The sequence below is a fragment of the Miscanthus floridulus genome, chromosome 8, assembly GCF_019320115.1.
Source record: "Miscanthus floridulus cultivar M001 chromosome 8, ASM1932011v1, whole genome shotgun sequence".
Taxonomy (NCBI): Eukaryota; Viridiplantae; Streptophyta; class Magnoliopsida; order Poales; family Poaceae; genus Miscanthus; species Miscanthus floridulus.
In genome coordinates this window covers 177,882,423-177,898,655 of record NC_089587.1, presented here as the reverse complement: position 1 = coordinate 177,898,655, position 16,233 = coordinate 177,882,423, and positions in this window count along the sequence as shown.

The following is a 16,233-nucleotide window of genomic DNA, read 5'->3' as shown; positions in this document are numbered from 1 at the left end:
GGTTTTCGAAGGTTTGCTTTAAGTCTTCAATTAGTGTATCCGGGTTCTTTGTTTTTACTACTACGTCATCCACGTATGCTTCTATGTTTTCACCAATCTGTTCACCAAGGCATGTTTGGATAGCTCTTTGGTAAGTGGCACCAGTGTTCTTGAGTCCAAACGACATGGTATTATAGCAGTAGGCACCGAAAGGAGTGATGAAGGATGTCTTGCTCTGGTCTTGTTCCTTTAATGCGATCTGGTGATATCCTGAATGGCAATCAAGAAAGGATAATAGGGCAGATCCTGCTGTTGAATCAACTATCTGATCAATGTGTGGTAGTCCGAATGGATCTTTCGGGCAGTGCTTGTTGAGATCTGTGTAGTCAATGCATATGCGCCACTCATCCGTGTTCTTTTTCTGTACTAGAATTGGGTTTGCTAGCCAATCTGGATGAAGGATTTCCCTGATGAATCCTGCTGCCATTAGCTTTGTGATTTCTTTTTTAATTGCTGCCTTCTTGTCGGGTGAAAACCATCATAGCCATTGCTTCATAGGCTTGGAGCCTTCGTTGACATCGATTCCCTGCTCAGCCAACTCCCTTGGGACACCTGGTATGTCTACCGGCTTCCAGGCGAAGATATCTTTGTTGTCCCGAAGAAAGTTGGTGAGCGCGAGTTCCTATTTTGCCGAGAGGTGGGCGCTGATGGTTGCTGTTTTGGAGGGATCACCAGTGCCCAAGTCGATTTGCTTGACGTCGGCTTCTTTTGGTGGTGCGAGGATGCTGAGCTTTTTAGCTGGTATCTCTAGTTCTTCTGGGTTTATTTCTGCGGCAATAGTAGCTATCTCTTTTCTTCCACTGGCGTTTTGTGCTTTTACTGCAATTTGGATTGCTTGAACGTCGCAGTAAAAAGCACGCTTCAAATCACTTCGAAGGGAAAGAACACCGTTAGGCCCTGGCATCTTAAGCAATAGGTATGGGTAATGCAGAATCGCCATGAATTTTGCTAGTGCCGGGCACCCGAGGATTGCGTGATATGATGAATCGAAGTCTGCAACTTCAAACTTGATGAACTCTATTCGGTAGTTTGAGGGAGTGCCAAAAGTAACCGGTAGAGTGATTTGTCCAAGTGGCATGGCTGCTTTGCCGGGTAGTATCCCATAAAAAGGGGTGCTCATTGGTGTAATCATCCCAGTGAGTTGTAGCCCCATCTTCCTTAGCATTTCTGAAAAGATGATGTTGAGTCTGGCTCCTCCATCAATTAGAACTTTTGTGACAGTCATACCGGTGATAGTTGGATCTAGAACCAGTGGGTAATGACCTGTGTTTCCTATGCTAGTCCATTGGTCTTCTCTTGAAAACTGGATTGGATACTGTGACCAATTGAGATATCTTGGAGTAGCCAGCTCTACTGCCATGATGGTTCGTAGAGCTAGCTTTTCTTAATGTTTGCTTCTAGAATCTGGCGCCCTGGCGAAGATCACTACTACTGTCCCCCTGGATTTTTGGAATCTCTTGTCTTCGTGGTTGTCTTTATCTTTTTTCTGATTGCCTTCTTTATTGTTCCCCTTACTATCTTTTCTTGTGTATCGATCTTTGAAGGTGTAGCACTCTCCGATTGTATGATTTGATTTAGGGTGCTAGATGCACTGCATGTTTTCAATGTCGTCATACCTCCTGGGTTTGGAAAACTTCCTTGCTTTGTCAGCTATCGCTATGGTGTTGTCTGGTCCACGCTTTCTTTCCTGATGTCTGTTGTTTCGATGATTTTGCTTGTCTGGGTTGTCTTGGTTGTTTCTATCCGGGAACCTTTTTCATGTCTTCTCCTCTGTAGTAATCATTCTTTCCACTGTGCGTCTGAATTCTTCATTGTTTCTCGGGTTTTCTTTGCAAAAATCCTAAAATTGCCACCTAGCCATGATTCTGTGAGAGAAAGCTTCGATTACTTCTCATTCGGTGATGTCATGTACTTGAGCACGTAGTTCGCCAAATCATCGATAGTAATTTCTGAGACTTTCGCCTCCTTTCTGCTTGAGTCCTTTTAATTCTACGTGGGTGATGGGGTGCGTAATGATACCTGCAAAATTTTCACAGAAAAATCTTTGCAAGTCTTCTCAATTTCTGATCAACCCTAGATTCAATTTGTCGAACCATTGGAGGGGCATGGTTTCTAGGGCCATTGGGAAGAATAAGGTCTTGATGTCGTCGTCTCCTTTGGCTAGTTTGATTTAAGAGTAGATCCTGAGCCACTGCCTTGGTTCGGTCTTGCCATCATACTTAGAGTGATTGGACGACTTGAACTTGTGAGGTAGTCGTATTGAAGCGAGTCTGTTCGTAAAACAGGGGAATCTATCATGCGCTCCGGCTTCTTTGTATTCTGATTCGCCACCTCCTTCTAGCCAACTGTCATCTTGTCAAGAGTAGTTCTACGTGGCTGTTTAAATCGGTACTTTGCTTCTGATCTTTCTTGGTTGTTCGACTCGGTAGTTTTGACTATGGTCTCTTCTACTTTCCCCGTTGTGACTTCCACTTGGTCCAAGTCTCTCGAAAGCGGACTTCCTTTGATTTTGATCTTCTTGCACATGAGATGTTGATCTAGCAGGTAGTTTTGAATGGGTTCTTCCATCGTGCGTCCTTAGGGCTGTTGACCGGAGATAGTCTCGGAGTTGTTCTTGTTTTTCACTGGGATGTGAGATTGCTCTGAGTTCTTCTAGTGCTTCTCGGATCCTATCGTAGGGTGTATTTGCCGCGCGTCTTTCTTTGACTTCTTGTTCTGATTTTCTTCTATCATACTCAGCTAGATCTGACTCATATCTGATCCATGCTTCCTTGCGCTGCCTAGCATGGCGTTGGTGTCCTTGTTTCAATTTGTTTTTTCTTTCTCTGGCTTGCTTTTGATTTTTGGTCTCACCATCGTGCTCTTGGATAAAGGGTGATATGTTGGACTCAGATTCATCCGATGACCTGATGTCGGGTGCTTCTGGGGGGGCCAATGGTGATCGAGTACGGCGAATTATGAATACTTCTCGTGCGTGAGTTGTTCTATCATCGGCCTTGGTTTCCGTACTGTCAGAGCTGTTGATAACTTCAGTAGAGGCTTCAAGATCGCAGATCGAGTCTCCTTCTTGGTAGGGTAGAGCTGTTGTCGTTGTTGTGTCAACTAGCCAGGTACTGCTATCTTCAGGAACAGAACCTGGCTAGTGGATGACGCAGTCTTGAGCACTGTTCGCCTACACGGCCGTGTAGCCCGTGTACACGCCATGTACACGCTACACGGTGGTGCGCCGTTTCCGTCCGTTTTCGTTTAATCGTCCGTTTACCCCGTTTAATTGACCGTTTAGCCCGTTTAGTGGACCGTTTAGCCCGAATAATAGCTAAACGGTAGGTGACCGACTGTTTACCGTTTAGCGTTTAGGAAAACACTGGTCTTGAGATGTTACGGTTAGTACGAGACCTTCCTGAGCTCCTGTCAGTGGTATTCCAAGCACTAGATTAAGAGATCTTTCGAGAAGTGCCTGATAAGACGTTGCCATGTTGCAGAGACCGAACGGAAAAGGACCCGTTTTCTTTAAAGTACTCCGAGTGTACTCCGAGTTGTATTCTTGATAGGTTGATGTCGTGTTCCAGAGCCTTGTCGGAAAAGAACTCGGTTTTTCGAAAGAACTCGAATAAGACTCCGTCTCGGAAGCGGAGCCTGAGTTTGAATCGGATGTGTGAAGCCGCGAAATCTGAGTTGGATTAGACATCACGAGCTACGCGAATCTTCCGGCAAGCTGATTTGTCGTTGTCGCTGAAATGGAAAGGTCTTGATGATGATTCGAATCTTCGAGGAGGCGGCCTTGGAGCTTGCCATCGTCGCCTGCCTCGCAGATCCACAAACCAAAGATGAAGGTTGATCCCTTCGAAAAAATCATGTTGTCGAGGTCCGTTGATCTCTCGGATGCAAAGTCGCCGAAAGCCCCTACCTGGCGCGCCAGCTGTTGATGTTTGACCACCGATAGCCTGCCATGGGGGTACTTGGGGTAGTATGTTCGGGCTTCAGCATATGCAGAACTCAACGATAAACGCAAGAGACAGTCGATTTATTCTGGTTCGGGCCCTCGATTGTGATCGAGTAATAGCCCTACGTCCAGTTGGCCTTAGCCTTTGCGTTGGATTGATTATCAAGTGTCGTACAGTAGTTGTCCTCTCAACCCCGATCCAAGGAGCCCTGCCCTCCTTTATATAGTCAGGAGGCCAGAGTCCTAGTCGGTTTACAATGTAGAGTCCTAGTAGGATTACAGGGTAGTATTACTACTAGGATTACATGGGAAGAATCCTAGTTAGACTAGATCTTCTCTCTTCATTACGGGGTATCATGTGGGTCCTGCATCGACAGAAGTGAATGGAGGGTCAAATGCTGACCGGACGCTGGCTTCGGTGTGACCGAACGCTGAGTCCCAGCGTCCGATCAACTACAGTAAGGTTCCAGAGAGGGAAAACCACGATCGGACATGTCCGGTCAGTGTTGACCGGACGCTGAGTCCCAACGTCCGGTCGACTCTAGTAAGGTTCCAGAGAGGGAAAATCATGACCGGACGCTGTCCAGCGTCCGGTCACTACTTGATCACTGGAGTTCGGGGTGAACTGGCCAGAGCGTCCGGTCAACATGACCGGGGCATCCGGTCACCCCGCAGAGGCACATAACGGTTGGTTTTTCAGCCCATGTTATAAATACTTTCTCCATTCATGTGTGGAGGTACTTTTGCTCATTCCAACAGCTGAGAAACACATTTGTGAGTGCCAAGAAGAGCAAGGTCCTAATAAGGTGATTGAGATTTAAGAATCCCAAAGAGAGCCCTCATTAGTAAGATCAAGAGTAGCAAAGTGTACATCCACCCTTCTCATTAGGCTTGTCGTGGTCAAGTGAGAGTTCGTGCTTATTACTCTTGGTGATCGCCATCACCTAGACGGGTTGGTGGTGATTAGGAGCTTAGTGATCATCCGGCGGAGCTTGTGGATGACCCAACTCAAGTTGTGAGCGGTTGTGGGTGATTTACCACGACGGAGTGTCAAAGAATCACCCTGTAGAGAGCACTTAATCCTTGCGCGGATCAAGGGGGAGCTACACCCTTGCGCGGGTGCTCCAACGAGGACTAGTGGAGAGTGGCGACTCTCCGATACCTCGGCAAAACATCGCCACGTTCCTCCTTCTCTCTTTACTTTAAGCATTTACTTTGAGCAATTCAATACTTGGCTTTACATTCATAGAATTGCCATGCTCGAGTAGGATTGAAACTTAGGTTGCAAGACTTTTTGTGCGGTAGAACATTAGAAACACTTTCTAGGCACAAGGGGTTAATTGGGCTAACCATAAAATTTAATTATTGCAAAGAAATTTAGAATTAGCCCAATTCACCCCCCCCCCCTCTTGGGCATCTTGATCCTTTCAGCCGCTTCTGACTCTGGCCCGCCTCTCCGACCGGAAGGCCTCGCTAAGGAGGAACAGCGCTCGCTTGCAACTCCGGCCCGCCTCCGGACGGCCTCTCCGACCGAAAGGCCTGGCCAAACACCACTTCTGACACCGACCCGTGTCTCCGATCGGAGATGTGCCAAACCCCTGCTTATAGCTCTTCTCCGACTGATGCAATCAGAGCCGACTGGGACCAACCGACTAGGGACGCCCGCTCGGTAAGGACCAGGAAACGGATGGAGAAAGTAAGGCAGGGAACTCAAGTCAACCGCAATACCGAGGACCGTACCCTGTACACCTACAGGACAGTACCTTGCAACCTTCCTGGCATATCAGAACCCAAGCAGTGTTGTGGGCGCCGACATTTTCCTACAGTATTGTGGACGCCATCAACTCCCATACCAGACAAACATGGTAAGGCTCCCCCCACATGCCTCTGGGCATCAACAGTGTTGTGGACGCTGGTATTTACCATATCAGGTGAACATGATAAAACCCCCTACATACCTCTAGGCATCAACAGTATGGTAGGCACCGACGTCAGCCATACCAGAAGAAGACGACGCAACCTTCCACATGCATCTGACATCGACAGTGTTATGGGCGCCTACAATCCCCTCGTACCCGACGGCATGGGCAACAAGACTTGGCAGTATACGTACTCTCCCTCTCTCACTTGTAAGGCCATCCCCTTCATCTATAAAAGGGGATGCGCTCTCTCCCAAAAGGGGGCGATCGATCAGTTCACTTACATCGATTCAACACACAACAGCAGAACTATCAGGTTCGAACCTCGAGCACATGCTCGAACACTTAGCACATAGCGGAGCTCCCGTCACTCTCGGCCATTCATACCATAGTTCGACCGGACCTCTTGTACCCCCATCTTTCTCCCTTCCATTTGTAACCCCACAGCAAACTTCGAGCACCTGAGCTCAGGAATAAAGTCACCGACCGACTCAAACTAGACGTAGGGCACGTTGCTTGAACCAGTATAACCCTGGTGTCATTGAGTGCTAGGCCACCTCCGATCACAACGTACAGCAAAACTACAAATATTTACATGTTGGTCACTTTCTGCACCGACAAATAACCTGAATATAACTAGGAATCATAATCCTAATCCAAATACAAGATGTTCCGGTCAGATTCCTTTTGTGTTTGTTTTGGAAACTAAGGCAACACGCGTCATAAACGAACCCAACTCGCTCATGTTGCATCAAAACCTCATGACTGTTGCAAAGAGATATCGATGATTTGCATCTCTTAAATCCAAATAAAATACAAAAGCATAAACAAATAATATACTAAAAGAGCATGAATTTCATGTAAGCTTCTTGCCTCTATTCTATCACTCGCACACGAGACTACATGAAGCTCGGGATGTAATATACGTGACTCGGACTACAACTTCAGACACGTACCACTTCAGCGCTTCATCTAGGTGGCTTTCGATCTGGATTACACAGGTTTTTAAGGTAACCTAGATAGTTAGGAATCCTAATCGAAATAGATTCCTTGGGTCCGGACTAAGCTGAATAGAAATTCTAACCTAAATAAAGTCGAAGTCCTATTGTAACGTGTAGTATGCTCCAATTCTAAATAGACATACACACGGAGTCTTAGCTATCCATATTTGATCCATAGAAAAAGACAATTAAATATTCTTGCGTGAGGAAAAACAAGTTTCATCTTGCAAAAAAAAAAGGAAAAAAGAAGTTTCAATAATGAAAAGCAATCCGTATAGAATACTATAACAAGTATTCACAAGCCTGTATAATTATCGGACACTACGGAGCAAATCAAAACTTCAAATAATTGCTTCTCCTCATGAAAACGACAACCTACACCTTGCAAAGAACTAAGAAGCAACTCGACGTTTTTTAAACCAAAAAAATATGCTACAAAGCTGCAACCTATGGCTCTCAGTTTTTTCTCTTGCCACGCTCGTACCATCAACTCCAGATATGTTCTGTGACAAACTTTTCTTCAAGCCTGATAATAGACACAATATTAAAAGAAGCTCCCACATTCGCCGAGAGCATCTAGAAATTATGAAAATAATCGGAAAAACAGCACCGTTGAATTTTATGATAACCGAACAGTCTATATTTAATGATAAAGGAGAGTAACTAAAAAATAATATGTACCATTAGATTTTATAAAGCTTTAAGGGTCTACATTAAATATATATTAGTTAGAACTAGAATTTATTAATTAGAAAAAATCTCAATCGAGATAAGAAAAACACGAGTTTTATATATACCTAATTACTGTGTATCTCACCACATGACGTGAAGTTTTTTATCAATAGGAGTTCTAATCCAATTCCACGGTTTGATGAATACAATGCTTTCACACAAAAAAATATAATAAATATATCTCGGCAATCCCTAACAAGGACTGCCATGTAAAAAACGAGAGAAGTGTTTTATCATAATCATCGGTAGACAGATCAATCCTTGATGTATCCGTATTTTAATTTGGGAAGAACCACCTGCATGTTTTTTTCTCAGAGAGCACCTAGCATGTGTTGAGTAGTGTATGTGGTGTGCGTGAGTTGTGCTTGATAGATGTCTTCCGAGTATGCTCGACTAGTCTCATCCATGTTTAATGTGTGGTCACCATTGGTGCCCAATTAAGTTCTTGTATGATACTGCCTCTGTCCTGAAAAGAATGCAACTATGGGTTACGTATCACAAAAAGTAGTTCACGTTTGACCAAGTTTTTAGTGAATAATATTCACAGTTATGTCTTTCAACTAATTTATCATGAAAATACATTTCTTAATTAATCTGATGGTATTTATTTAGTATCATAAATATGGATACTTTTTTTATTTATAATTGGTCAAACTTAAGGTACTAAAACATGACGCTGTGTTAGAACATTCTTTTGGGGACGGAGGTAGTATATGCCAATGGTCCCGATATATTTAAAAGAGAGAGAGAGAGAGATCAGTCCTTGACGTGTTGGTAACGAACTCTCTGCTAACTTTAATTAGAGACTATAGTTATAATTTACTATAAATGTTTGATAGTTTTTTCTTCCGTTGCAACGCACGGCCATGTTTACGAGTGAAAATAAAAAGATTCGTTATTTACATCCGAAAGAAAAAGTCTCAGATGGATCTTGATATGGGCGTCTTGACATTGACCAAGGAACCACATAAGTCTCGTTGAATCCTGCAATTTAAACTTAAAAATGTGAACACCCACCTATACTGACAAGTTAGGCCCCGTTTAGTTCCGAAATTTTTTGGTTTTTGGCTACTGTAGCACTTTCGTTTGTATTTGACAAAAATTATTCAATTATGGACTATTTAGGCTTAAAAGACTCGTCTCACGATTTCTCGGCCAACTGTGTAGTTAGTTTTTTTTTCGTCTACATTTAGTACTCCATGCATGTGCCGCAAGATTCGATGTGACGGGAAATCTTGAAAATTTTTGGTTTTTGGGTTGAAACTAAACGGGGCTTATTATACTAGACTGGTACAACACAAGTGCTCCATTGTCCACATGCACGTAGCCTCCTGTCCTCCACGTATTCAGTCACAGATGCTCAACATTTAAAAAAAATGTTGTCCACAATCAAACCGAAGATAAAGGTGAAACTCAAACAGATTCCCTCATCATTGTTTGAGTTGCGTGGTGTATAAGACGAGCACAACCGAACACCCCCATAACACTTCCTCCGCTCCAAAATTTAAGATATTTTGCTCTTTTTTTTAGAATATATAGATTTTAATATGTATCTAGAAATAACTTATGTGCAGATATATAATGAAAATCATATATATATATATATATATATATATATATATATATATATATATATAGAAAAATCAGAATATCTTATAATTTTTAATAGAACAAGTACAAGTTAAACCACGGCTAGCTTTAAGTTCGCATCTTACCATACCATCTGCTCTAAGGATCTGTTTTGATATTACGACTAAATTTTAGATGACAAAAGTATAGTGTAAACTATTTCGATAGGTGGATTGAGTTTTAGTCCACACCCAGCTGTGGAACCTTCGGTACGAGCTACCGAACTACAACCATCGTTCGGTTACCTATTCCTTTTGTTGTATCTATATGGAGTAGTTTGTAAAGAAAATTTAATTCAAAAATGCTCCACCACGGACGTCTGTCCCGCACCCGGACGAACGGACGCTGCGTGGTCTCACGTGGTCCACGTATTTCTACACCATACAAATATCTAGGTGGCCAAACTTATCCAATCTGATTCCATCTCTCTCTCTCTCTTCATCATGGAGCCTGTGACCCTCCTCCCCATCTCGAATTCGCGTGCTTGCAGCCAGGGGGTGCTCGCCGGCTGCTGGCGCAGCAGGTGGTGCTCATGCTCGCTAGGCAAGGGGTGCTCGTCGGCTGCTGGCCGCTCGCCAACAGTGTTGCAGGGGGTGCTCGCCGAGCAGGCCGCCTGCTCGCCAGTTGCTCCTCACGCAGGTGCTCGCCCAGCGCAATGCCACAACTGGGGTACCGGCGACGCTGCCTCTGATGGGACACCAGCGAGTTCCATGCGTCGCCACCGACCTCCGCACTGGCATCGAGCTCCGTAACGATGAGCCTCCATTCGTCCAAGCAGCAAGGTGATATTACGCTGGAAAGCGCATGCTGCAAGCGTATGTTTTAAGTGTTACAGATGTTTCAGAACTGTGTTGCAAGTGTTTCACATCGATGTTGCAAAGTAGATCGGGATGTTGGACATGTTGCAATGGCTATACATGTATGTTTCAAGTGTATGTTCCAAAATTTTCATCTGTTTTAGATGTATGTTGCAAGTGTTTTATCTAGATGTTGCAAAAGTAGATCTGGATGTTGCATATAAATGTAAGTGTTTCAAATGTTTTTATATGTATGTTACAAGTGGTTTCATCTAAATGTTTGCAATGACTACACACGTGGTTTTCAAGTTTTTTCTAGTGTTTCGCAAGTGTTTCAGACGTATGTTGCAAGTGTTTCAACTGTTTCGGACATATGTTACTAATGTTTCCTCTAGATGTTGCAAAAATAAATCTAGGGTTGCACATGTTGCAGTGGGATCCATCTGCAGCTGCCGTCTACTGCAGCTGCTAGGCCCGCCTGTATGCGCGTGGGTGTGGAGAGGGCGTGAGCGATGTGGGACATAGAGCGGCGCGGGCCCCCACGTGAAGCAGCGTAGGCGTGCGGTGCAGGTGTCCTGACGCTACGCTAGCCTTCCCCAATTTAATTACATGGTGTTCATGCAAAGACCAGTTGTGGCCCCACACCCAAAGGGCTAGCACACTTATATAGTACAAGGGTTGTAAGGACCACTTGGAGATCGAAATTGCAACGAGATAGAGAAAACCAGCCTAGGCGAATTTGAATAGTGCCAGAACCTGCTACTTTTGTAGATTAGCCTCGCAAAAAAACCTCAAAACACCTTCAAAGGAGCCAGTCAGGGAGGCACAACTAGGGTTGGAAGAGTCAGGCTTTGTAAAAGGAAAAATAGTATATTAGTTTTTTATCCATTTGATACCTCAATCGGTTGTGAATAGCTCATATAAATGTGTGTGAGTAGGCTAATTTCAGGTTCAAGCACCTGGAAACTTATGCAATATCCAAATCCAATTGCCTAGTGTTCACACAAATATCGGTCACTATCACACACCCATAGAGCTAGCACACTCGGATAGTAGGAGGGTCATACAAACCACTAGAGGATTGAAAATCACAGCAAGAGTGCGAGACAGAGAAAACTATAGCTTGGATTGATTTGAATAGTGCCAAAACCAACCTGGCCTAAGCTAGTTTCGACAGGTCAACCTCTATGAAGAACCTCAAAACGCCTTCCGAGAAGGAGCCAGTCATGCATGCGCAACTAGGGTTGCTTTAGGTTGGCAAGGCCACCTAGAACTTCCACAAATTCCATCGAGAAACTTACAGAACAGCATATACAAGGGTTGAAAGAGTTAGGGTTTGTAAAATGTAAAATAGTATATTAGATTTTTTTTATGGATTTGATACCTCAATCAAATATGAATATCTCATATGTATGTATGAGTTGGTCAATTTTAGGTGTAAACACCTGACAAATTTCGAGGCTCTTTACCAAATTGCTAACTAAATTTTCAAGTTGGAGGTGAAAATTTTAGGTGCGGCATGCGGATTGGTACTTCTAGAGATGTATATTGTCGTGATTACCATTGGGATTAATCTGCAACGTGGGTCCGTGGAAGGTATAGTAGTTGTTGAGGCTAGGGCATTGTTGACGTACAACCGTTGTGTTGACAACCAAAATTATCCAATTAAATTATTCGGTCATAAACACATTAGTTTTTGATTAATCAAGCTGGCATGTACATCATTAATATTATTTGACCGATACTGTTTCAGCCAGGTAATTGGCATCACGGCCAAGCAAATGAAAACAGACGGTTGATTTTGTGGGAACATATATGCAGCGGCAGCGGGGTTCTATTGAGTGTTGACAGTTCGGTTGGAAATTGAAGACTCCAAGTGCAGCACGTTAACTCAGCCTATTATGTGGAGGAAAAGAGAAATCAAGAGCTTGCATGTATCGAAGGAAAACAAGGATATGCCTACTTACGTGACTACCCTGGCCGTACGCACGAGTTTAAGCTCATGTATTGACAATATTCGTTAAAGGAAACTTGCTGGCGACGGAGAATGTATACATGTCGGTTGCTGGAGGTCCGATATACCGTGTACACGCGTATGCATGCGTGGTACGTATTTGCAGCAGGCAAACAGGAAAAAAGGATCGTTGAGATGAGTCCAACTCCTACAAGAGCTAAGAACCAAATCGGTCTCCCTTGCCATTTAGGAAATATTGTTTAATATATTTTGATTTTGATAGGAGAGACATGAAGTAAGGTACGAAACGAAGGTTGATTCGATAATTATGTTATATCACTTAGGGTATAAAACTAATTTTGATTAAACAAAAATGCTATAGAACATGTATATGATACTTAAATAAAGTTTGAAATACAAACTTTGTAGATGACAATTAAATACTTGCAGTCGAAAAATGATATTACTAGCTAATATTTTCACTAGCTTAGAAATCGCAAATGGAAAACAAATCCAGCTCAAAAACTTAGAAGATTTCAAAGTCCGCCAACGGCTAGACATTACTATGTTTAGTAATTTATTGTGAGAGATTGGGTTAAGGAGTGGTGTAGTTTTATAGCTCGATTTGGTAGTTTCATGTTCCATCTTGAGCATGGTGAAGATGGGTTAGGTCCTAAAGCAACCGTTTGGTCGTGTTGAGCGCTTTAAAATTCGTGCACGTTATAGGTTTCGAGCTAGTTGGTCGCTTGGCCGTGATCACAGCGCTCGGCGCCGCCGTGTTGCTCGCGCGTGCGTGTGCGCATGCTACTGCACGTGGCCGGCCGTGGCCGCCTCTAGCCTGACCATGGCTCGGCTGACGCCGGCCCCACCGCGCGGAGCCGCTGCTGATGGCACCTGCCACGTCCCGCGCTGCGCTGCTGTTGCGTCCACCACTGCTCCACGCATCACGACACTACCGCTGTCGGCGCCATCAACTCGCATCACGACGTTGCCGCTACTGATGCCACTGTGACGCCGTGCTGCTGCCGCTTGCCTTATCCTCGTTCGCACGTGGGCTACCCCATGCCGTCGTCTCCTCTTAATGGCACTGCGGTCGCGCATGCCGTGCCCCCACCTGCCCCGCGCGCGCACGTGGTTTAGCCCCAGTGTCGTATAGCGGGTGCGTAGACGCCGCCCTAAGTCCGGTCGGACACGTCCCGCCCAGGCGTGGACAAGCCAAACCCACTGCCGCGCCCGTCTCTCTCTCTCTCCCTCTGCTTTCCACCGCCGTTGGGTCGCGTCGCGGTGAAGCCAGAGAGCGAGCATCTCTCATCAATTCCTCGTGCTCCTGTCTCCGCCTTCATGCCCCTCTCTAGCCGACCCCACCCTGCCTTGACTCGCGTCACGCTGAGCTCCAATTTTGGAGCTTTGACCGCTGTCGTGCCGTTAAGGCCCGTCGCCGCCCGCGTCGTGGCCAGTCTCCACCACTTCATCCCACGCTAATTTCTCTGCACCACTAGCTAGCCTTGGCTCCCTCTTCATCGTTCGCACGCTAGTCGCACCTCTAGTACCGCCTCCTCGTCGCTGACACGGCCGTGCCTTTGCGGTCCGCCATTCACTTCACAGCGCGCACGTGGCCAGCCTCGCTCGGGTCGTCTTCGGCCGAGCCAGCTTCTTGGTAAAGTCACTAGTGAGTGGTCGTTGCTCACTCGCTACCCCTACAGCCATGTTGCTGATGCGGTTTGCCTGAACGCCATCGCCATTGCCGTAGGGTGCCCGCCGTCGTGGAGAGGTCCCTCTATGGCGTCCCGGCTCGTGCAACCGCCACCCATCGTCTCGCATCGAACTCTAGGTGAACATCGGCCTCGTAGATAGATCAAGGGGGCGTCCCGTGTGGCCGACGTAAGCACCAGTGCCACCGCTCGCCGTGCCGAAGCACGCGGGGATGGCCGAGGGCCTTGCCGTTGTAAATAGGAAAAGATTCGAGTGTTTCGTTGCAAAGTCGTTGTCTATAGAAATAGTAACGTGGACTGTGGGTTATTTTGCTCATAGTCCAGGGGTGTTTTTGCAAGAGTACCAGCGCGCGCGGGCTTCCTCGCCACGGGCCGCCTCCGCGCGTGGGCTGCCCCTCGCCTGTGGGCCGCCACGCGTTCGCGCACGCACGTTGGCCGCGTTGGGCCGAAATCAGTTTAGCTTTTTCGTGGAGAATAGAAATAGCTTTTTATTTTAATTCTGAACCAAACTTTGATAATTAATATAAAATTATATAGATGTCCAAAAATTGTGAAACAAATTTTGTTAAGTTACTAAAATTGTGCTCTATCTGTTAGTGTATTTAGTTCATATATATATACTTGTTGATACCAGGAGCTAGTAAATCATTTGAGAGTGATTAATATTATTAGGTTAAATATTATAGAAATTTTTGTGGCAAAATGGTGATAGCTTTAGCTTTAAAAATTTTACAATAGCTTCATGATATTATTATGTGCTCAGTGTAATTTTTGAAGCTTTAGAATAGACTTAACATAAGGGTAGTTAAATGTTCTTTGTTTCACATATATATTAAATCATTAGTAGAAATAAAGATATATCATTCATTTGTAAATTGAGGTGTTTGTTAGTTGAACCCAACACTTTACTTGATGAAGATGATAGTTAGCTTAGTATCTTAGTCATTCGAGCTAGCTTAGTAGTTTAGCATGTGTATTCTTAATTTAGGAGCTTCTGTTGCTAAAATACTAGGTGTTGCATCATCATTGCATACATGTAGAGAATGAGTTGGCGGAGATCGTGACCATCAGAGACCACGAGTTCAAGGAGGTGATCGAGAAGTATGAGAAGGAGGTCCTCGTGCAGGAGGAGGTCCCGGAGCCACCACTGACTGACTGAGCTAACACCGTGCCTGCCCAAGGCAAGCCCCAGTGCATAACCCTTATTTTGAATGATCACTGAAAATATATATGTGATGTGCATTTACATTATAGGATTTATATTGAAACTACATGCATAGATAACCTACCTATGAGTCATACTAGCATAGATTGAGTAGTTGCTATGTTTAGGCTATCGGTAGCGTGAGTAACCTGCTGTTACTCGCAATAGGTGATTGTTATTATCACTCTCATGATAAAATGGTGAAAGAAAATATAGACCGCGCAGGGATATGGTACGGGCATTGGTGGGTGTAAGAGGTTGTGTTCCATGGCCAACAGGGCATAGCTTGGTTACACTATTTTCCCTATCCGTGTCGGTTAAGGACCGGCCGTTGCATTGGATTCTAGTCAGGTCATAGACTTATTATCCTGAGCACATACTTGCTTATGGGAGCGGGAAGGCTCATTGCTCTCTTGTTGTGGGTTCCGGCTCTTTCCAGACCGACTGATTGGAGGCGGGGATGGTGGAGGTCTAAGCACCACACTGAGTCCGAGACTCAGGAGTGGGGGCTTGGACTCCAAGTTTGGACAGGGACCTAGACCCCTTGATAGGAGAGTGGTGGGTTGGTCCTGCTCGTGCCTAGGGTACAAGCGGGGCGTGTGTTTCGAGGACCCCAACTTGGCTACATTGATTTGCGAATCGCCGTGTAATACGGTATGACTTGTCTACGATCTAGCACCGTAGTAAGAACTGGAAGATGCAACATTGTGAAATAGATCTGATTGCTCAACTCTTGTTTAAAAGTAGAACATGTGCTTACATAGAATGGTTAGCTAATGAACTAATCATGACTGCTAATAAAACATACATAAGGATTCACTACTAGTAATGCTTTTTGTAAAAAGGAAACCCAACAAACCATAAATCTTATCATATCCTTTAGAGTCGAGAAATTATTCCCAATAGTCAGGTAAGTCTTGCGAGTACATTCTGTACTCAGGGTTTATTTACCCCTGTTGCAGGTGTAGCTTGAGGAATGGCTGTTGTGTGGAGGATTCTTCTGGTGGGCACAGACGGATCCTTGTATCGTATCGTTAGATGTTTAATTTAATTCTGCGGTTAAATTCCACACTCTGAACTTGGTATTATAATAATGTATTTCTAAGAACTCTTGTGGTATGAAATGGACTAAACTCGCTCTCATTATTGGATCCTGGAGAAAAAATATGGATTGTTCGAGTTCTCCCTTGGGGTGTGCTCGATAGAACCGTTCGATGTAGCTAGCTTTCGGGGTGCTTAGTGTCTGATGGAAGATGGGTGCCTCGTGAAGCGTGCTATTTTGGGCAGTTCTACCGTAGGTGGT